A 17,251-nucleotide genomic window follows, 5' to 3' on the forward strand; every position below is an offset into this window, starting at 1 on the left:
AAAATAAAAATAGCTTCGGGAAGGCACACTTAGATGAATGTAGTGATTATTAAAGGCATCAGTAGGCATCTTATGGTATCTGCTTCTAGGCAGGATGCTTCTAATACATTTGAATGTCTAATCAGTTTGTATTAAAGTGGCACTCCAGACAAACAGCTAAATGTACAATATAAATACATATTTGTTGTTTTAACTTTCTAAGACCCTATCTCTGTTGTGGTTCACACAATTCTGCCTGTGTACAGCCAAAGACAGCATTCTACTACTTAGACCCCTTTCACACTGGGGCGGTTTGCAGGCGGTATTGCGCTAAAAATATCGCCTGCAAACCGCCCCTAAACAGCCTCCGCTGTTTGTTCAGTGTGAAAGCCCGAGGGCTTTCACACTGAAGCGGTGCACTGGCAGGACGGTGAAAAAAGTCCTGCAAACCGCTTCTTTGGAGCGGTGAAGGAGCGGTGTATTCACCGCTCCTAAACCGCTCCTGCCCATTGAAATCAATGGGACAGCGTGGCAATACCGCGGCTATAGCCGCGCTGTAGAAGGGATTTTAACCCTTTTTCGCCCGCCAGCGGGGGTTAAAACCGCACCGCTAGCGGCCGAATACAGCTGCAAGAACGACGGTACAGCAGCGCTAAAAATAGCGCTGTTGTACCGCCGACGCCCCCACCGCCTCAGTGTGAAAGGGGCCTAAGTGGTTTGGGTTTACTACTTACTGGTTCATATTCACTGTTTCTTAGATCTGCTTTCTGCTATTTTGTAAGAGATGATAATGTTGGTACTTTGTCCAGTGACCAAGGCTGGTGGTAGTTGGAAAATCACAGAAAAATGACAATGCTGTACCAGGAAAAAATGGTGTCACCTGCCTTGCTGTGGATTGTGCCAGAGGTGTGTAAATTACAAGAATAGCTGTTCAAACTACAAATTCTTTACCAGATAAAACAGTAAACATAATATTTAACACGTGCCTTTGTGTGGAGTTAGGTTATGTGTGTTTCACAGGTTCAAGTCTTTGGAAGAAATTGGCACAGTCTTTTCTACAAGCCTTTTTCAAGTATTGTTGTGCTCAGTGTTAATATATTTGCAGTTTAGCTGGCACTAGGACAGCCATACTTTTGGCATGGAGAGCTCAAGTTATTGGGTTTCTGTTAGTAAGCCAAACAAGACAGACGTAAGATAAGAATTGCAGCTCCTTCAGTGGCGTGAAGGCAAATTCATCTACAATTATGAAACTACACGTTAAAGTACACTGCATCTCAGAACCACAAACATTATTTAATCCATGTTTAATCCATGTTTAATATTGGAAGCAAACTCACCCATCCATCCATGTCTCCATGTTATGTATTGCTGAGAAATCACTTAGAAAAACACCCTCTAGCATTTCTGTTCATGGCCATCTTGAGTAAGGACAGATGACTCATAAATGTTACAGATATTCAAGCATGGGGGGGGGGCACTGTCACAAGCTTACAGGCAGGCAGGGGGGAGGAGGACACAGGAGCAGAAAGGAGACAGATAGCAGGGCTGTGGGTGACGGAGACACGTAAACTGACCACGGTGTCAGGGCTCAGCAGCCATGATACACTGTGGTCAGTTTACATAGGGGAGGGCAGAAACTGGCAGGATCAGTCAGGTTTTTTAGGTGTTACAGGGGGCCAAATTACACAGCACAAGCACTATGCTGTATTAAATGCTTTAAAGGAGCAGGATCCATTTTTTTTGGGGGGGGGGGGGGTCAACAAACGCTTTAGTTGTTGTTTCCAAACACACAGCCTTCTTATATTAGCAGTTCTTGTTTAGCATATAATCCATTCACTGACCGAACTAAAGGTAACCACACAGCTCAATTTTAGAATTTAATCTATATCTCTATCCTGTTAATGGGGGAATCTCCAATGCTGGCTATTGTGTCTAAATAGAAAGGAGCTGGCTAACAGAGAATGCACCTTATAGAATCCAGTCACAGTTTCGCCTAAAAAAATTTACACTGATTTTTAAATGATATTTTACATTTACAAAAAAAAATTCAAGACGTGTGGTGCTTTCAGGAATACTGATAGTTTGAAATTTGTCCAATTCCTGCTGAATAAGCCAAAATTTGAGCCATCTATGGCCATCTAAAGCTAACTAAATTACTTGGCAAGTCTAGACATAAGGGCTGTTTTGTGTGAAATTATTTGTGGGTTGGTAAGAATTCCTTCATTGTGTCAGATACTTTCCAAGGAAAAGAACTATGCCTGTTTAGACCTCAAAGTGCTAAAAACCCAGCAGAGATGTCAGTATATATATTTTTGCTGATGTAACATTATTATTCCCCCCCATTTGGTGACGTTTGAGGGCTGACTTTTTGCTGCTTAGTCTGACAGAACTGTAGGCAGAGAGGCTAATTTGCTAAAATAATTGAGAATTTTCACTCAATCATTTGTGTGAATATTCACTTCAATTATCCAATCATGTAGAAAGCAAATTCTGTTTTACTTTGTTTAACTGCGCATGATTGGGTATTCAATGTAGATTTGCTTTTCACATGCATAAATAATTTTTACATTTTTCAATAATTGTTCAATCGTTTAGTAGTAAATTCACAATTTGTTGAGTGAAGATTCTCACCTCCTTTACTAAATTAGAACAAGAGTCCTAGGACTAGGTAAGCAGCTTGTTGTGCTTTGTTTCTGTATTTTTTTGTGAAACAAAGGTCAAATATAGCCATTTTTCCATTTCAAAACCACTGATTCTATCATTGATGGCTATATTAAGACTAGATTATAGAGGTGAGCATTTCAGTGATAAATGTGTGCAGTCACAGGTATTTGGTGCTAAAAGGTGCTATACAGCAGGTTTAGGATCTGTAAGCAACAAATTATTCTTTCACCAGTAGATAGTGCCCTATATAATGGCAGTCCTAGTCCTATCCTTTCAGCTTGACAAAGGAGTGTGCCTGTCTTCACGATCCTCAGTGTGCATGCTCCGAAACACATTGCAATATGACCGGTGATGTCATTGCGCTCCACGCAGTGCTCCATGAGCGCTCCAGCCCCCATTCTGGCTCTCTTCTACAGATTAGTGGGCTTCCTGGACCCAGCTGAGCAGTTGTGACAACATCTATAGCGGGAGCGCTGATCTGCATCTGACCAAATAAGGACTTAAATAAATTGTTTACAGTCCACACTTAGAGGTGCCTTTGTATCTCCCTTTTCTAGGTTAAAGTGAACCTGTTCTGTTCAATAAAATGTAAAAGGTACTGTTGTGTGTAAAGTGCAGGCACCAAAGTACCCATGCTTGTCCTTAGAATAGTTTCATTTTGTTTGGGAAAACCCTTGGATCCTAGGCCCATGTTATATACAGGGACTTACATTCTATTCAATTTAACACTGAACCATCTGTAAAGATGCTAATCCCTGCCATTTTGCTGTTGAGTGGGTAGTTTCACCATTAGAAAACTTACCCTGGGAAATGCCATACAGCCATTGTTGCAGTGCATGTAGACCATCAGTGCCTGCAAAACAGCTACAGAAGATCAGCAGCACTGAAATGCAAAAAAGGGTTAAAAAAAGTGAATATATATATATATATATATATATATATATATATATATATATATATATATTGTTTATATGCTGTTCCTGGGCAAACTAAATGTTAGTCATTTATGGTTTACAGTATATCTACTATTATTTTATGAAATGTTGAAATTTTCTTGCGTCATCACTATGTGTATGGCCACCATCGGATACGCGTTTATAAAAAAAAGTATACATTTTCTTTAAGCATTAATGAAACAAGTGGTTCCCAACAGCTTTTCTGGTCATTATAGATCCAACTCAGAAAAGGGCAACAGCACGTGTAGATAACAGATCTTCCATAGCCGTGACCATTGACACAGTTCCAAAAAAGGTGCACACTGAGCAAACTTCTGTACCATACTACATTTACATGTATCAAGTAAAGGAGAAAGCAGAGTCCTACAGTCTCATTTTTCAACATTTCCAGTTCCCAGACCTATTACCTTGCAAAACTTTTTTTTCTTTATAATAAACTGTAGGAAATGTATCAAATACTTTAGCTTAGATCAGATTTTCCTCTTTCTACATAAATAATGTACTTGTCTGTTTTAAAGCACCATGTTATTTATTAACATTCCACAGTGTAACAAAGACTGATGTGTTTTGCAGTAACACTTGCAGCAACTTCTGACGAGTTGTGTGTAAACTGTGAATTCTTGTTATTCCCATGAAGTAAACAGTAAAGGATACTGTCAGAGGTACTGGCTAGACGTAATGTGTATTTTAAATGTTTGTATCCCCTTGTAGAACATTTATGAACACTCTTATGGTGATCTATTCGTATTGCGTGTAATAAGCTTTTAGCAGGAAACTGTCAATTCATGTGCATTTGCTACATTCTAAAATATTTTTTTCAGCACAGTAAATCAGTTTTCTTGTTTACATTAGCAGTTAGATATCCTGAAACATCAAGACTTTGCTTTTGGCAAAGGCAGGTTTAGGATAAAATACATAATTATAAAAAAGAACTCTGGGACCTTCTAAAGAACCTTTTAATACATTTCTTACAGCCATTGGACCCAGGTCTGTTCTGCCCAGAACCAACAAAACTGGCTTAAAATCCAATTTGTAATAATGAATCCTCCTAACCTGAGACGAGAAAGAGAGACATTCTATAACACATTGTATGTAGACAAAGGGCAAACACCCGTGACACCTGTGCAGGTACATGGAACACAAATAATTAAAGTGCAGAAAATGATTGGGTAAATTTGCAAATGCTTTTTTTACCACTATGTGTTTCTTATACCGGATTTTCAAAGTAAAAAACCTAGTAATTTAGTTTGGTTTAAAGTTCTGTGAAAGTTTTCATGATGTATAACACATCTGGTAATTAAACAATGCATTTGGTTATAGAGCTATAAATCAGATCAATATGAGCGACAACTAAGGAGAAAAGATGGGCAGAGGAATTTGGTTCCAAAAGTGGGACATTGGAAGCTATGGTAATGTTGATCATGAACACAACATTCTAATTATTCAGAAATGCATAACTAGACTTCCAAAGGATCCTTCATCCATGTGGAATTCACATCCACTTGTATGTTGGACATGATGGTATCTACTCTATTATTATACATCCAGTACTAAAATGCAGCGCTCTACACATAAGGTGTCTGGCCTGCCACATATACCAACCTCCTCTAGGCACAGAAGTAAAAAACACATGCATGATCCTTACTAAAAGCACGCACATAGGGGTATTACATAGCATGGGGTAAGAATCTTAGGTGGGCCATCAACTACGGGAAAAACAACCACATTTTAGGCAAAGCTGTAAGAACAACAGTAGTCCTATGCCAATTTATAAGCCCCACATAAAGGACATCTCAACAATGTCAGTGTTTGGGGTTATTATTGTACTGTGGACTTTTATAAACAATTGCTTTAAACTGTTACACAGTAAGGCTTATCGATAGTAGAGCACCGTTTGCACTCTTGCCTTAGTGCCATTATCAAAATGGAAACAATGTCCAGATATCTCATAGACATATCCATGCACTAATCTTACATTATGCAGCCAAAAAGGCCATATATGTGTGCTTTTTCTCTGTGTGATATCCCTCTGTTTTACTGGGCCCCGTAGCAGTTGAAGGAGGTTCTGCTGCTACAGCTACTGTATGCTATATGGCCATATTGTCTTTCTCTAAAGTAAATGTTTTAGGCTGTTACTTTAAATAAGCTGTTCAAGTTTAGAGAACATTTAATGTCAAAATTAGGTAATGTATGCCCCGCCATTGATTCACCAAAAGTAATACCACCATTTAGCTAGAATTTGTAAAACCTATGCCAAATTTGCTTTGTTGATCTTTGTAAAGGCTTGATAAAGCTGGGACTCAAATTTGCAAACTTCATAAAAGTGTGTGTTCAATTAACACAATGGACCACACACTTGACATTGTATATTAGCTTACTATTATGCTTCCAACTGTGGTAGTAATGAAGGAACCAAATAAATATATAATGCTATAATGTATAACTCAAGGTAATGAGGCAATTCTAAAGCATAACATTATGTGAATTAACGTTAATAATTATGGAGAGAAGATTAATTCAATGTTCCACTACATCTGAGTCCTAAAGACTTTCATTGATATTTTCTCAAGGCTTGTGGAATTGTACTAGCATACTATAATGTACTAAACAGCAGTTACTATGCATTTCACAAAGACGTTCCTTGATCTGGGGAAACAAATCAATTTTACCTTTGTCATCACCACTTAAGTCCTGAAATACAGAGAACTTCCATTTCCCATTCCTGCTTAGATATATTTGATGGCTATAATATTCAGCAAAACGATAAGCTTTGTTATATGTGTTTCAAATCATCCAGCTATTACCGCTTCTATTGATCAGCTTAGTAGTTCTCAGCCTAGAAGGACAGACGTTCTAATTCTCCATTAAAGATCTCCAGAAATTGACAGAAAAATGGCTGCATTGATTTAGTCCAGACAGTTAATGTGTGTGGCTCTGGCGGTGATATATATTTATCCTTTGTTAATGAAAAAAAGGAAGTAACCCTGTCACAACCAGAGCAGTTTGCTACAGTGTAATTATTTTATACAAAGAAAAGGATACTGATCATTTAAAGGGAAACTAGAATGGTTTTGGGTCAGTTTTAGAAAAGGAAGCACGTGTGTTGAATTAATCTTTACCAATAATAATTTTTTAGTAAATATATTCATAATTTTGCAATCTACTGCATAGTTTTGTTATTCTACTAACCACCAGAGGGAGCTGACAGAGGCTTGGTCTGTGGGAAGTAGCATTAACCTCCCTCGCGGTAATCCCGAGTGTGCCTTGTGGTTAAATTTCACTACCATTAGCGGTAACCCCAAGCCACACTCGGGATTGCATCTCAGGATCCTGGTGCAGGTTACATGTCCCCCCGCTGTGTCCTCCGCCCGATGGCTCTGTGTTCCAGGCTCCATTCCCTGTAAGCTCTGCGACGCATGGGGGCGGAGCCTGGCGGCAAATTAAAAAAATACAAAATTCATAACACATACAGTACACTGTAATCTTACAGATTACCTTACTGTATCAGATCACTTCACATCCCTTTTGTCCCTAGTGCTTTGTCCAGTGCCTTGCATGCAGTTTTATATATACTGTTCTTTCTGCCTGAAAACTTGAGATTGTCCATGGCAACCAAAAAGTGTCCCTTTACATCAAGCGGTTTGAGACCAGCTAGAAAACAGCGATAGTAAATTGTAAGCAACGAATGACACTCACATGAGTATAGACAAATGGGCTGCACACCCCATGAAGTGTATAAAAAACTACGAAAAGACCCCCTATCGGGGCTTTAAGGCAGCCAATAAAATGCAGTAGAAGTGGTCAAAAGGATTAATTTTATTGGTACAAGAATATATAATAAAAATAAGTAAATTGATTCTGACTGTTCAAGTCAGGACATGAACTGTGTGCATCATAAAAGTTACAACGGATAGTACCCGTATCTAGGAACAGTACAATTTGCAATGTGTTATAAGTACAACCAAAGTGTCCTTAAGGGTGTAATCCCCTAAAGTAAGGCAAAAGACAGTGCCTAAGAATAAAAGCAATGTACAATACAATATATGGGACAACAGGAATAGTAGATATGAATCCTGACGCGTTTCGACCCTCGCTGGGTCTTCTTCAGAGGATGGGTTGTCCGCTGTGGAAATGCAAACATATATCGAACAATGGCATAAGACTCAACAATAGCAAAACCCCTCTGTATACAATATAACATATCTGCATGAATTACATAATTACCTATCGACAAGGTTCCTGGCAATACAAGATATTTAAGGTAATGTAGTTCCTCCCATGTCCTCTGTCTCCCCCGTGCCGGGCCAACTCCCCAGGGGAAGGGTGGCAGACCAGATGTGCCTTACGAGGGATCACGCCTATATGCCCCCCCACGTATGTGCAGGGGAGGGGAGGGGCCACGAATGGCCAGGAGCTGCACCTGGAAAATTCACGTTGGCACTAAAGACAAAAATAGAAAGTGAGGAGTCAGTAGACTCCTCAAATGTTTGAGAGTTTCCCTATTGCAGGGCATTATAGTGGGTCCATGGGTATGCAGGGAGACATATACAGAAAGTGGAAAGAAAATAGAAGGAAATGAAAAGAATGAAGGGGAAGGGAAGGCGGGGAAAGGGAAAAGGGTGGGGAGGGAGGACGGGAGGGGAAGGGAAAAAAAAAAGGGGGGGAAGGGAAGGGGTTGAGTAAGGGGGGGGAAAAAGGGGAGGGGAAAAAAGAAGGGGGGGGATAAAGAGGGGAAATAGAAAAGAAAAGAAAGTGTGAGGGAAGTGTGAAAGTGAATGAATATGCAAGAAAAAACAGTGAACCACGCAGAGTAAGAAAGATGTGACAGTGAGTGAAAAGAGTAGACAAACAACAGCAAAGACCCTGCAGCCCATCAAGGACCATATGGTAGTAACATATTGAATGGAAAGCAATGGGGTAGCAGCACCATAGGGGGAGAAGGGAGTGAAAAAAAAAAAAAAAAAGGGGGGGGATTTGGGCGTGATGACAGTGGTGCAAAGTGGAGGAGGGGGGGGAAGAGGAAGGGAAAGAGGTGATGGATGGGGGGAAAAAGGGGGGAAGAGAGGAAAGGGGGAAAAAAGGAAGGGAGAAAGGGGGAAGTGGTTGGGAAAGGGGAATAAGGTATGGACAGGGTGGGTGCGGAGTGTACAGTGGTATGGGGAAAGGGAATGTGAAATGTGTGGACTGGAAGGTGAGAACACAAGATGAACACAAACCTCAACCAAACAAACAGCAACCAAATGTGTAGGAAAACTGTGATAAAGTGCATGGGTGATCAAGGAACTGTTTACCCAATTAGGCGAACCAAAATGGTTAAGTATGGTATTCCTGGTTCTAAGAAGTTGAAATACAAAAAGTCAATCATGACAAGATAAAGGAATATATAGGGGAAGATGCTAGGAAGCATGTCAAGTGTACTTACCAATTACTCAGGTCGATGGGTGCATAGCCAGGTATCAAGCAGTTTGAAAAGATTCAATAGCCTTCCCTTAAAACTTGATGCATTTTATAGGGAGTGTCATATGACTAACTCCCATCAGGTGCAGACATACTGACACACTCGTCCCTCCTCCCCCCCCCACACTGGGGAAGAGCAGCACAGCTGTGCGCTCCAACGTGACCCCCCCGGCGTTCAGGAGGAGTGTAAACTCTCGGGCACTCCCGTCCCTTCCGCCGCAATTGCGCAGGCACCGCTACGTCACGCGCACGCGCTCTGAGTCGCGCGCGCGTGAACACGGCGTCCGGAGGGGATCCGGGACGCCGCTGGCAGGCAAGAGGCGCCCAAGACCAGGTGCTGACACCTGGTGGGCGTATACAGGAGACGCAGGGCCCAAGCGTCTCCCCTCTTTTCCTGCCAGAAAGGCACAAATGGTGCGCCCCCGCCCCCTGGAGGGAAAGAACCGGCATAGGAGGGAGACATGATGGACATAGAAACAGGCAACAGTTTATACATTAGGGCATTGGAATGTAACATAGCCAGTCCTCATCACCCACTCACTGGGCAGTATACATAGGGTCTATGTAGCTAAAGTTAACCCTTCCCTGTCCATAGTTATATATCATTAGTGCCTAAACGGTGACACTTTGGTTATATTAGCTTCATCTCATTGCAATCTAGTAAGCCGATAACACATTTGACAAAAAGAAAAAAGAAAAATTGCATAATACAGAAAAATAAGCATATAAGGATATATAGGGAACTGTGAACTGTTTCCAGGCTAAATTCCTCTGAAAATAGGATATTTGGAGGTATAGGAAATATTGTGTTAACTTACATTTCCCACACACAAAATTGTACATCATATGCTAGAGAATATTGAAAGTGATCGCGGTTAGCGATATTTATTGCATGTGGGAAAGTACCAGGCAGGAATGGATGTTAAATGGTGGAAAAGCTAATGGGTTATATATTGTATTATAGAGAGCGCTCCCTTGATCTACATGGCGGGGGGGGGGGAAAGGGGGGGTGGGGGGAAGGGGAGGGGGAAAAAGGAGGGGAAAGGGGGGAAGGGAAGAAGGAAAAAGGAATGAGAAAAAGGGAATGGATGGTGGTATATTTCCACAAAGCGCTGTGGAACGTTCGAAATGAACGGGGGGAAGGGGAGGGGGAAAAAGGAGGGGAAAGGGGGGAAGGGAAGAAGGAAAAAGGAATGAGAAAAAGGGAATGGATGGTGGTATATTTCCACAAAGCGCTGTGGAACGTTCGAAATGAACGGTCCGGTCCCATATGTTCATTGTGTTTTTCCAGATGAAAACCCCTGCAAAAAAGGGGCGAACGAAATTGATTCGTTGAGGCCTGGTGGAGAGGTGGCCTGTAACTGGAATATCCATCTCTGCTCTCTTTGCAGCAGAGACTTGTTCCAGTCGCCACCTCTCATGGGGATCTGTATTTTGTAAAGGGCCACAAAGGTCACTTTTGGGACCCTATAGTTGTGTGTAGAGATTATATGCCTCCCAATGGGAAGATACGGGTTCCCCACCTGCATACTATAAACATGTTGGGAAATGCGTTTCCAACATTCCTGCCTAGTCTTTCCCACATAGTAAGCGCCACAGTCACATTCCATCAGATATACTACTCCACGAGTGTGGCAGTTCACAAATTGTGTGGGTGTAAATGTCTTTCCATTGGGAAGGGCAAAGATTTTATCTTTCTTGATAAATGAGCAATATGAGCAATGTCCACAGGGGAAGGAACCCACTATGGAACAGTGCTTCGCTCTCCTATTTTCATTGATGTATTCGCTCTGGACGAGCTTGTCCCGTAGTGACATAGCTCTTTTTGTATGTTATGGTAGGTTTTTCTGGGACAAACTCACGCAATTTAGGGTCATCTGTAAGGATGCTCCAATGGCGCTCTATGATCTTTTTGATTGCCTGATGTTGTCGAGAGTAACGCATGATGATCCGGCTGAGGTTGCCTCCAGAGCTTTTGGAGGGTTTAGATCCAAAAAGCAGCTGGGGTCTAGAATGTCCTATGGCTTGGTTGTACGCTTTTTTAAGGCACGATCGGCTGTAACCCCTTGCCAGCAGTCGATTCTGAAGCCCCTCAGCTTCTTTTTTAAAAAGAGCATCATTCGAACAGTTGCGCCGAAGGCGCAAATATTGTCCATAGGGAATAGAATTCTTTAATGGAATGGGGTGAAAACTATCAGAATGGAGGACCGTATTCCCGGCAGTTGTCTTTCGAAACAAAGTACTGGAAAGACTTCCTTCCGCAGTGACCGAAATGGAGACATCTAAGAAAGTGACGCTGTGGGGGTCATGGATCATCGTAAAACTCAAATTACGGTCATTCACATTGATCCTATTGAAAAATTCGACTAGTTTGGTCTCGGGTCCCTCCCAGACGACAAACACGTCGTCGATATACCTCAGCCATTTGGTTATATGGCTGGTGTATATGACAAGGTCCTCATCGTCCAAGAGGGACTTCTCCCACTCCCCCAGGTACAGGTTGGCGTAGGAGGGGGCGCAGCAGGTCCCCATAGCCACACCCTGCACCTGGAGGTAGTGGGAGTTGTCAAAACAAAAATGGTCAAACACCTGGTCTGCCACCCTTCCCCTGGGGAGTTGGCCCGGCACGGGGGAGACAGAGGACATGGGAGGAACTACATTACCTTAAATATCTTGTATTGCCAGGAACCTTGTCGATAGGTAATTATGTAATTCATGCAGATATGTTATATTGTATACAGAGGGGTTTTGCTATTGTTGAGTCTTATGCCATTGTTCAATATATGTTTGCATTTCCACAGCGGACAACCCATCCTCTGAAGAAGACCCAGCGAGGGTCGAAACGCGTCAGGATTCATATCTACTATTCCTGTTGTCCCATATATTGTATTGTACATTGCTTTTATTCTTAGGCACTGTCTTTTGCCTTACTTTAGGGGATTACACCCTTAAGGACACTTTGGTTGTACTTATAACACATTGCAAATTGTACTGTTCCTAGATACGGGTACTATCCGTTGTAACTTTTATGATGCACACAGTTCATGTCCTGACTTGAACAGTCAGAATCAATTTACTTATTTTTATTATATATTCTTGTACCAATAAAATTAATCCTTTTGACCACTTCTACTGCATTTTATTGGCTGCCTTAAAGCCCCGATAGGGGGTCTTTTCGTAGTTTTTTATACAGCGATAGTAAATTAGAACACTTGCAGAATTGAGCGATAGTGAATTGTGGGGAAATTCATTTTATTATTATTATATTATAATTTTTTATAATTATTTGTAGTTATTAATTATATTATAATTTATGCTTTCGTGTTTCAAACTTTATCATACCCAGGATGTCTACTAGACTCTTGTATGGACAGTTTTAAGTGTGTTATTACTAAGAATTACAGGCCTAAAATATAACGTGACAAATTTCTATGCAAACAATGTACCGCTTTGAGATGCAAAAATATGACATAATCATACCGCCAGGGTCGCTACAGCTGAACTATTGTGTAGATGTATATAAAAAAGGAAAAAAAAACACAGAAAAGTGCCTCTAAGTGCAATGTATAATATGCAATATAATAAAAGTATCCAACCCTTACATCTAGGTAAGGACTGGTATGCTCGTGGGAGATTAAAATCTCCTTGGATTTTTTCCAGCGTCTAAAGCGTGTCCTGAGCGATCATTGAGTCCAGGCTGTGAGAGCTGCAAGGAGCCAGAGAGGAAGCCAGCTAATCCCTTGGAGGAGATGATGATAGTCAGCTCGTGAAGCGATGCTTCTGGGCGTGTGACATTAGCGGAATCGGGAAAACCACAACACGTTTCAGAGCATGCGCAAGGCTCGTACAGCGCATGTGCGCTCCTTTCTCAAGTGTACAGGGGAAAGGAAAGGGGCGAGATTTAAATGCTCTACCTGGAGAGAACATCAGCTGGCTGATTGTTTGATGGGTATACTGAACAGCCAATAGTATAATAGAACTATGCAGTAAGGATGGTGATAACATTTAAGCAAAATCAAATATCGTTAATATAAACTCAATACTGGTTAAAAGATTTTATATATATATATATATATATATATATATATATATATATATACACACACACATGATGGATGCCGGATAAAATTTGTAAATAAAATAAACAAAAATAAATACAAATTTAATTATAAATCTAATGATATGAATTAATAGTTCAAAACAGCAATTAGGTAGATGGGGCAAAGGTCAATTGATTTTTAAAACTATAGCTCACATACAGGTACACAGGGTGAATTTGATGATTGATATACAGAGGGTGGATCAACTTGATATGTCATAGCAAAGTGATCCAAATGGATATAGGTAATAATATAATATAATAACATATATGGATATATCCATTTGGATCACTTTGCTATGACATATCAAGTTGATCCACCCTCTGTATATCAATCATCAAATTCACCCTGTGTACCTGTATGTGAGCTATACTTTTTTAAATCAATTGACCAATTAATTCTAATCACAATTCTAATCTTTTTGGCTCTGAAGTCTGAAACACATAGACATCACCAGACCCTGGGTTTCATCCCTGGTGATGCTCTGCCAGGCCTCTACTGAAACTGTCTTTAGTTCCTGCTTGTTCTTGCGGCATTTTCCCTTCAGTTTTGTCTTCAGCAAGTGAAATGCATGCTCAATCGGATTCAGGTCAGGTGATTGACTTGGCCATTGCATAACATTCCACTTCTTTCCCTTAAAAATTCTTTGGTTGCTTTCGCAGTATGCTTCGGGTCATTGTCCATCTGCACTGTGAAGTGCCGTCCAATTAGTTCTGAAGCATTTTGCTGAATATGAGCAGATAATATTGCCCGAAACACTTTAGAATTCATCTTGCTGCTTTTGTCAGCAGTCACATCATCAATAAATACAAGAGAACCAGTTCCATTGGCAGCCATACATGCCCACGCCATGACACTACCACCACCATGCTTCACTGATGAGGTGGTATGCTTTGGATCATGAGCAGTTCCTTACCTTCTCCATACTCTTCTCTTCCCATCACTTTTGTACAAGTTGATCTTGGTCTCATTTGTCCATAGGACGTGGTTCCAGAACTGTGAAGGATTTTTTAGATGTTGTTTGGCAAACTCTAATCTGGCCTTCCTGTTTTTGAGGCTCACCAATGGTTTACATCTTGTGGTGAACCCTCTGTATTCACTCTGGTGAAGCCTTCTCTTGATTGTTGTCTTTGACACACACATACCTACCTCCTGGAGAGTGTTCTTGATCTGGCCAACTGTTGTGAAAGGTGTTTTCTTCACCAGGGAAAGGATTCTTTGGTCATCCACCACAGTTGTTTTCCATGGTCTTCCAGGTCTTTTGGTGTTGCTGAGCTCATTGGTGCGTTCTTTCTTTTAAGGATGTTCCAAACAGTTGATTTGGCCACACCTAATGTTTTTGCTATCTCTATGATGGGTTTGTTTTGTTTTTTCAGCCTAATGATGGCTTGCTTCACTGATAGTGACAGCTCTTTGGATCTCATATTGAGAGTTGACAGCAACAGATTCCAAATGCAAATAGCACACTTGAAATGAACTCTGGACCTTTTATCTGCTCCTTGTAAATGGGATAATGAGGGAATAACACACACCTGGCCATGGAACAGCTGGAGTCACTTGCCACTGGAGTCCTATTCCTCTCCTCCATGATGATATCATAGAGCTGGTGGATGTTAGAGACCTTGCGCTCCTCCACCTTCCGTTTGAGGATGCCCCACAGATGCTCAATAGGGTTTAGGTCTGGAGACATGCTTGGCCAGTCCATCACCTTTACCCTCAGCTTCTTTAGCAAGGCAGTGGTCGTCTTGGAGGTGTTTGGGGTCGTTATCATGTTGGAATACTGCCCTGCGGCCAAGTCTTTGAAGGGAGGGGATCATGCTCTGCTTCAGTATGTCACAGTACATGTTGGCATTTTTGGTTCCCTCAGTGAATGGCCTAAAAACTCCTGCCCACAGCAACCTAAAAAAATCGATTTGCTTAAATTTAGAATCGATTTGACCTCTCAACTCGATTCAAGTTTTAAATCGATTTTTTCCCCAGCCCTAATATATATATATATATATATATATATATATATATATATATATAAAACATACAAGACTGTGTATATATATATATATATATATATATATATATATATATACGAGGTGTATACGAGGTGTATATAATACACCGCCTGAAGTGTATTAGAAACAGTACACCACAGAATGCACTGTAGATATAGGCTACACTGGATTCAGAGTATGTAATAATGTAATAATTATATACACATTCGATATATATATATATATATATATATATATATCTATCTATCTATATATATATAGATATATCAAATACACTGCCACTAACTGAATAACCTGCCTGCTTAATCTAACTCAAGTTATCTCTCTGTTCACGCCAACAACACTACCCAGGGCCGCTCTGTAAGCAGCCTTATATAGTGTAAGGCATTGATTATGGCTCTCTCAGCAGAGCGTGCTGTGATTGGCCAAAGCATGCAGGTCAGGTGCATGCTTTGGCCAATCATCATACAGCAATGCACTGCAATCTCGCACTGCATTATGGGGCATTCTGTGGTGCTCAAATTTTCCGCGAATGGCCCATATGTTCGGCTTGTTTTTGAACAAATGAACACCCAATGTTCGAGTCGAACTTACGTTCGACTCGAACCGTGGGCTCATCCCTAACCAAGAGTCACAGAAATTATTCTTGATTAATAGATACAGTACCTTGAAAAAGTATTCATACCCCTTGACATTTTCCACATTTTGTCATGTTACAACCAAAAATGTATTTCATTGGGTTTTTGTATGATAGATCAACACAAAGTGGCACATAATTGTGAAGTGGAAGGAAAATGGTTTTCAATTTTTTTTACAAAAAAATATGTGAAAAGTGTGGTGTGCATTTGTATTCAGCCCCTCTGAGTCAATACTTTGTAGAACCTCCTTTCTCTGCAATTACAGCTCCAAGTCTTTTTGGGTATGTCTCTACTAGGGATGAGCCGAACACCCCCCGGTTCGGTTCGCACCAGAACCTGCGAACGGACCGAAAGTTCGCACGAACGTTAGAACCCCATTGACGTCTATGGGACTCGAACGTTCGAAATCAAAAGTGCTCATTTTAAAAACTAATTTGCATGGTATTGTCCTAAAAAGGGTTTGGGGACCCGGGTCCTACCCCAGGGGACATGTATCAATGCAAAAAAAACTTTTAAAAACGGCCGTTTTTTCGGGAGCAGTGATTTTAATGATGCTTAAAGTAAAAAAAAAAAAAAAGTGAAATATTCCTTTAAATATCGTACCTGAGGGGTGTCTATAGTATGCCTGTAAAGTGACGCGTGTTTCCCGTGTTTAGAACAGTCCCTGCACCAAATGTCATTTTTAAAGGAAAAAATCTCATTTAAAACTGCTTGCGGGTTTAATGTAATGTCGGGTCCTGGCAATATGGATGAAAATCAGTGAGACAAACGGCATGGGTACCCCCCAGTCCATTACCAGGCCCTTTGGGTCTTGTATGGATATTAAGGGGAACCCCACACCCAAATTAAAATAAGGAAAGGTGTGGCGCCACCAGGCCCTATATACTCTGAACAGCAGTATACAGGCGGTGCAAACAAGACAGGGACTGTAGGTTTATTGATAAGTAGAATCTCTTTGTAATTTTGAACGGGTACATTTTTAACGTGTTTAGCTCCAGCCAAAAAAATCTTTTTTAAGCTTTTTGGAAAACATAGGGAAGGGTTATCACCCCTGTGACATTTGTTTTGCTGTCTTTCCTCCTCTTCAGAAGATTTCACCTCACTTTTTGTCCCAATGGATTGGAAAGCATCAGTGGAAAGGAGAAATGTTTTTCCCATATTAACTCTTACAGGAGAGAATTTCCCTTCCTAGGGGTAGATTTCATCTCACTTCCTGTTGTCTCCTTCCGTTTGCAAGTAGGAGTCGTTTGTAAGTTAGTTGTTTGAAAGTAGGGTCCTGCCCTATATACTCAGCAGAAATTTGGGCCTTAGGTGTTGCTGTGGCCACAACACTGTAAGCCCTCACAGGGCCCTGCTGTGAAATATTAGATCAAGAATTGTAATTACATGCCCCTGTTGAACAGGAGCTGAAAAATTAGGCCTTAGGCACTGGTGCTGGTGCCACAACACTG

General features: G+C 40.9%; 1 protein-coding gene across 2 annotated transcripts in view; it reads left to right on the forward strand.

The window, feature by feature from the left end:
- The window catches only part of AFF2 (ALF transcription elongation factor 2), a 976,027-nt gene that overhangs the window by 249,502 nt on the left and 709,274 nt on the right, over window positions 1-17,251 (forward strand). The gene's annotated exons all lie outside the window — the stretch shown is intronic.

The sequence above is a fragment of the Aquarana catesbeiana genome, linkage group LG09 (assembly GCF_042186555.1).
Source record: "Aquarana catesbeiana isolate 2022-GZ linkage group LG09, ASM4218655v1, whole genome shotgun sequence".
Classification (NCBI taxonomy): domain Eukaryota; kingdom Metazoa; phylum Chordata; class Amphibia; order Anura; family Ranidae; genus Aquarana; species Aquarana catesbeiana.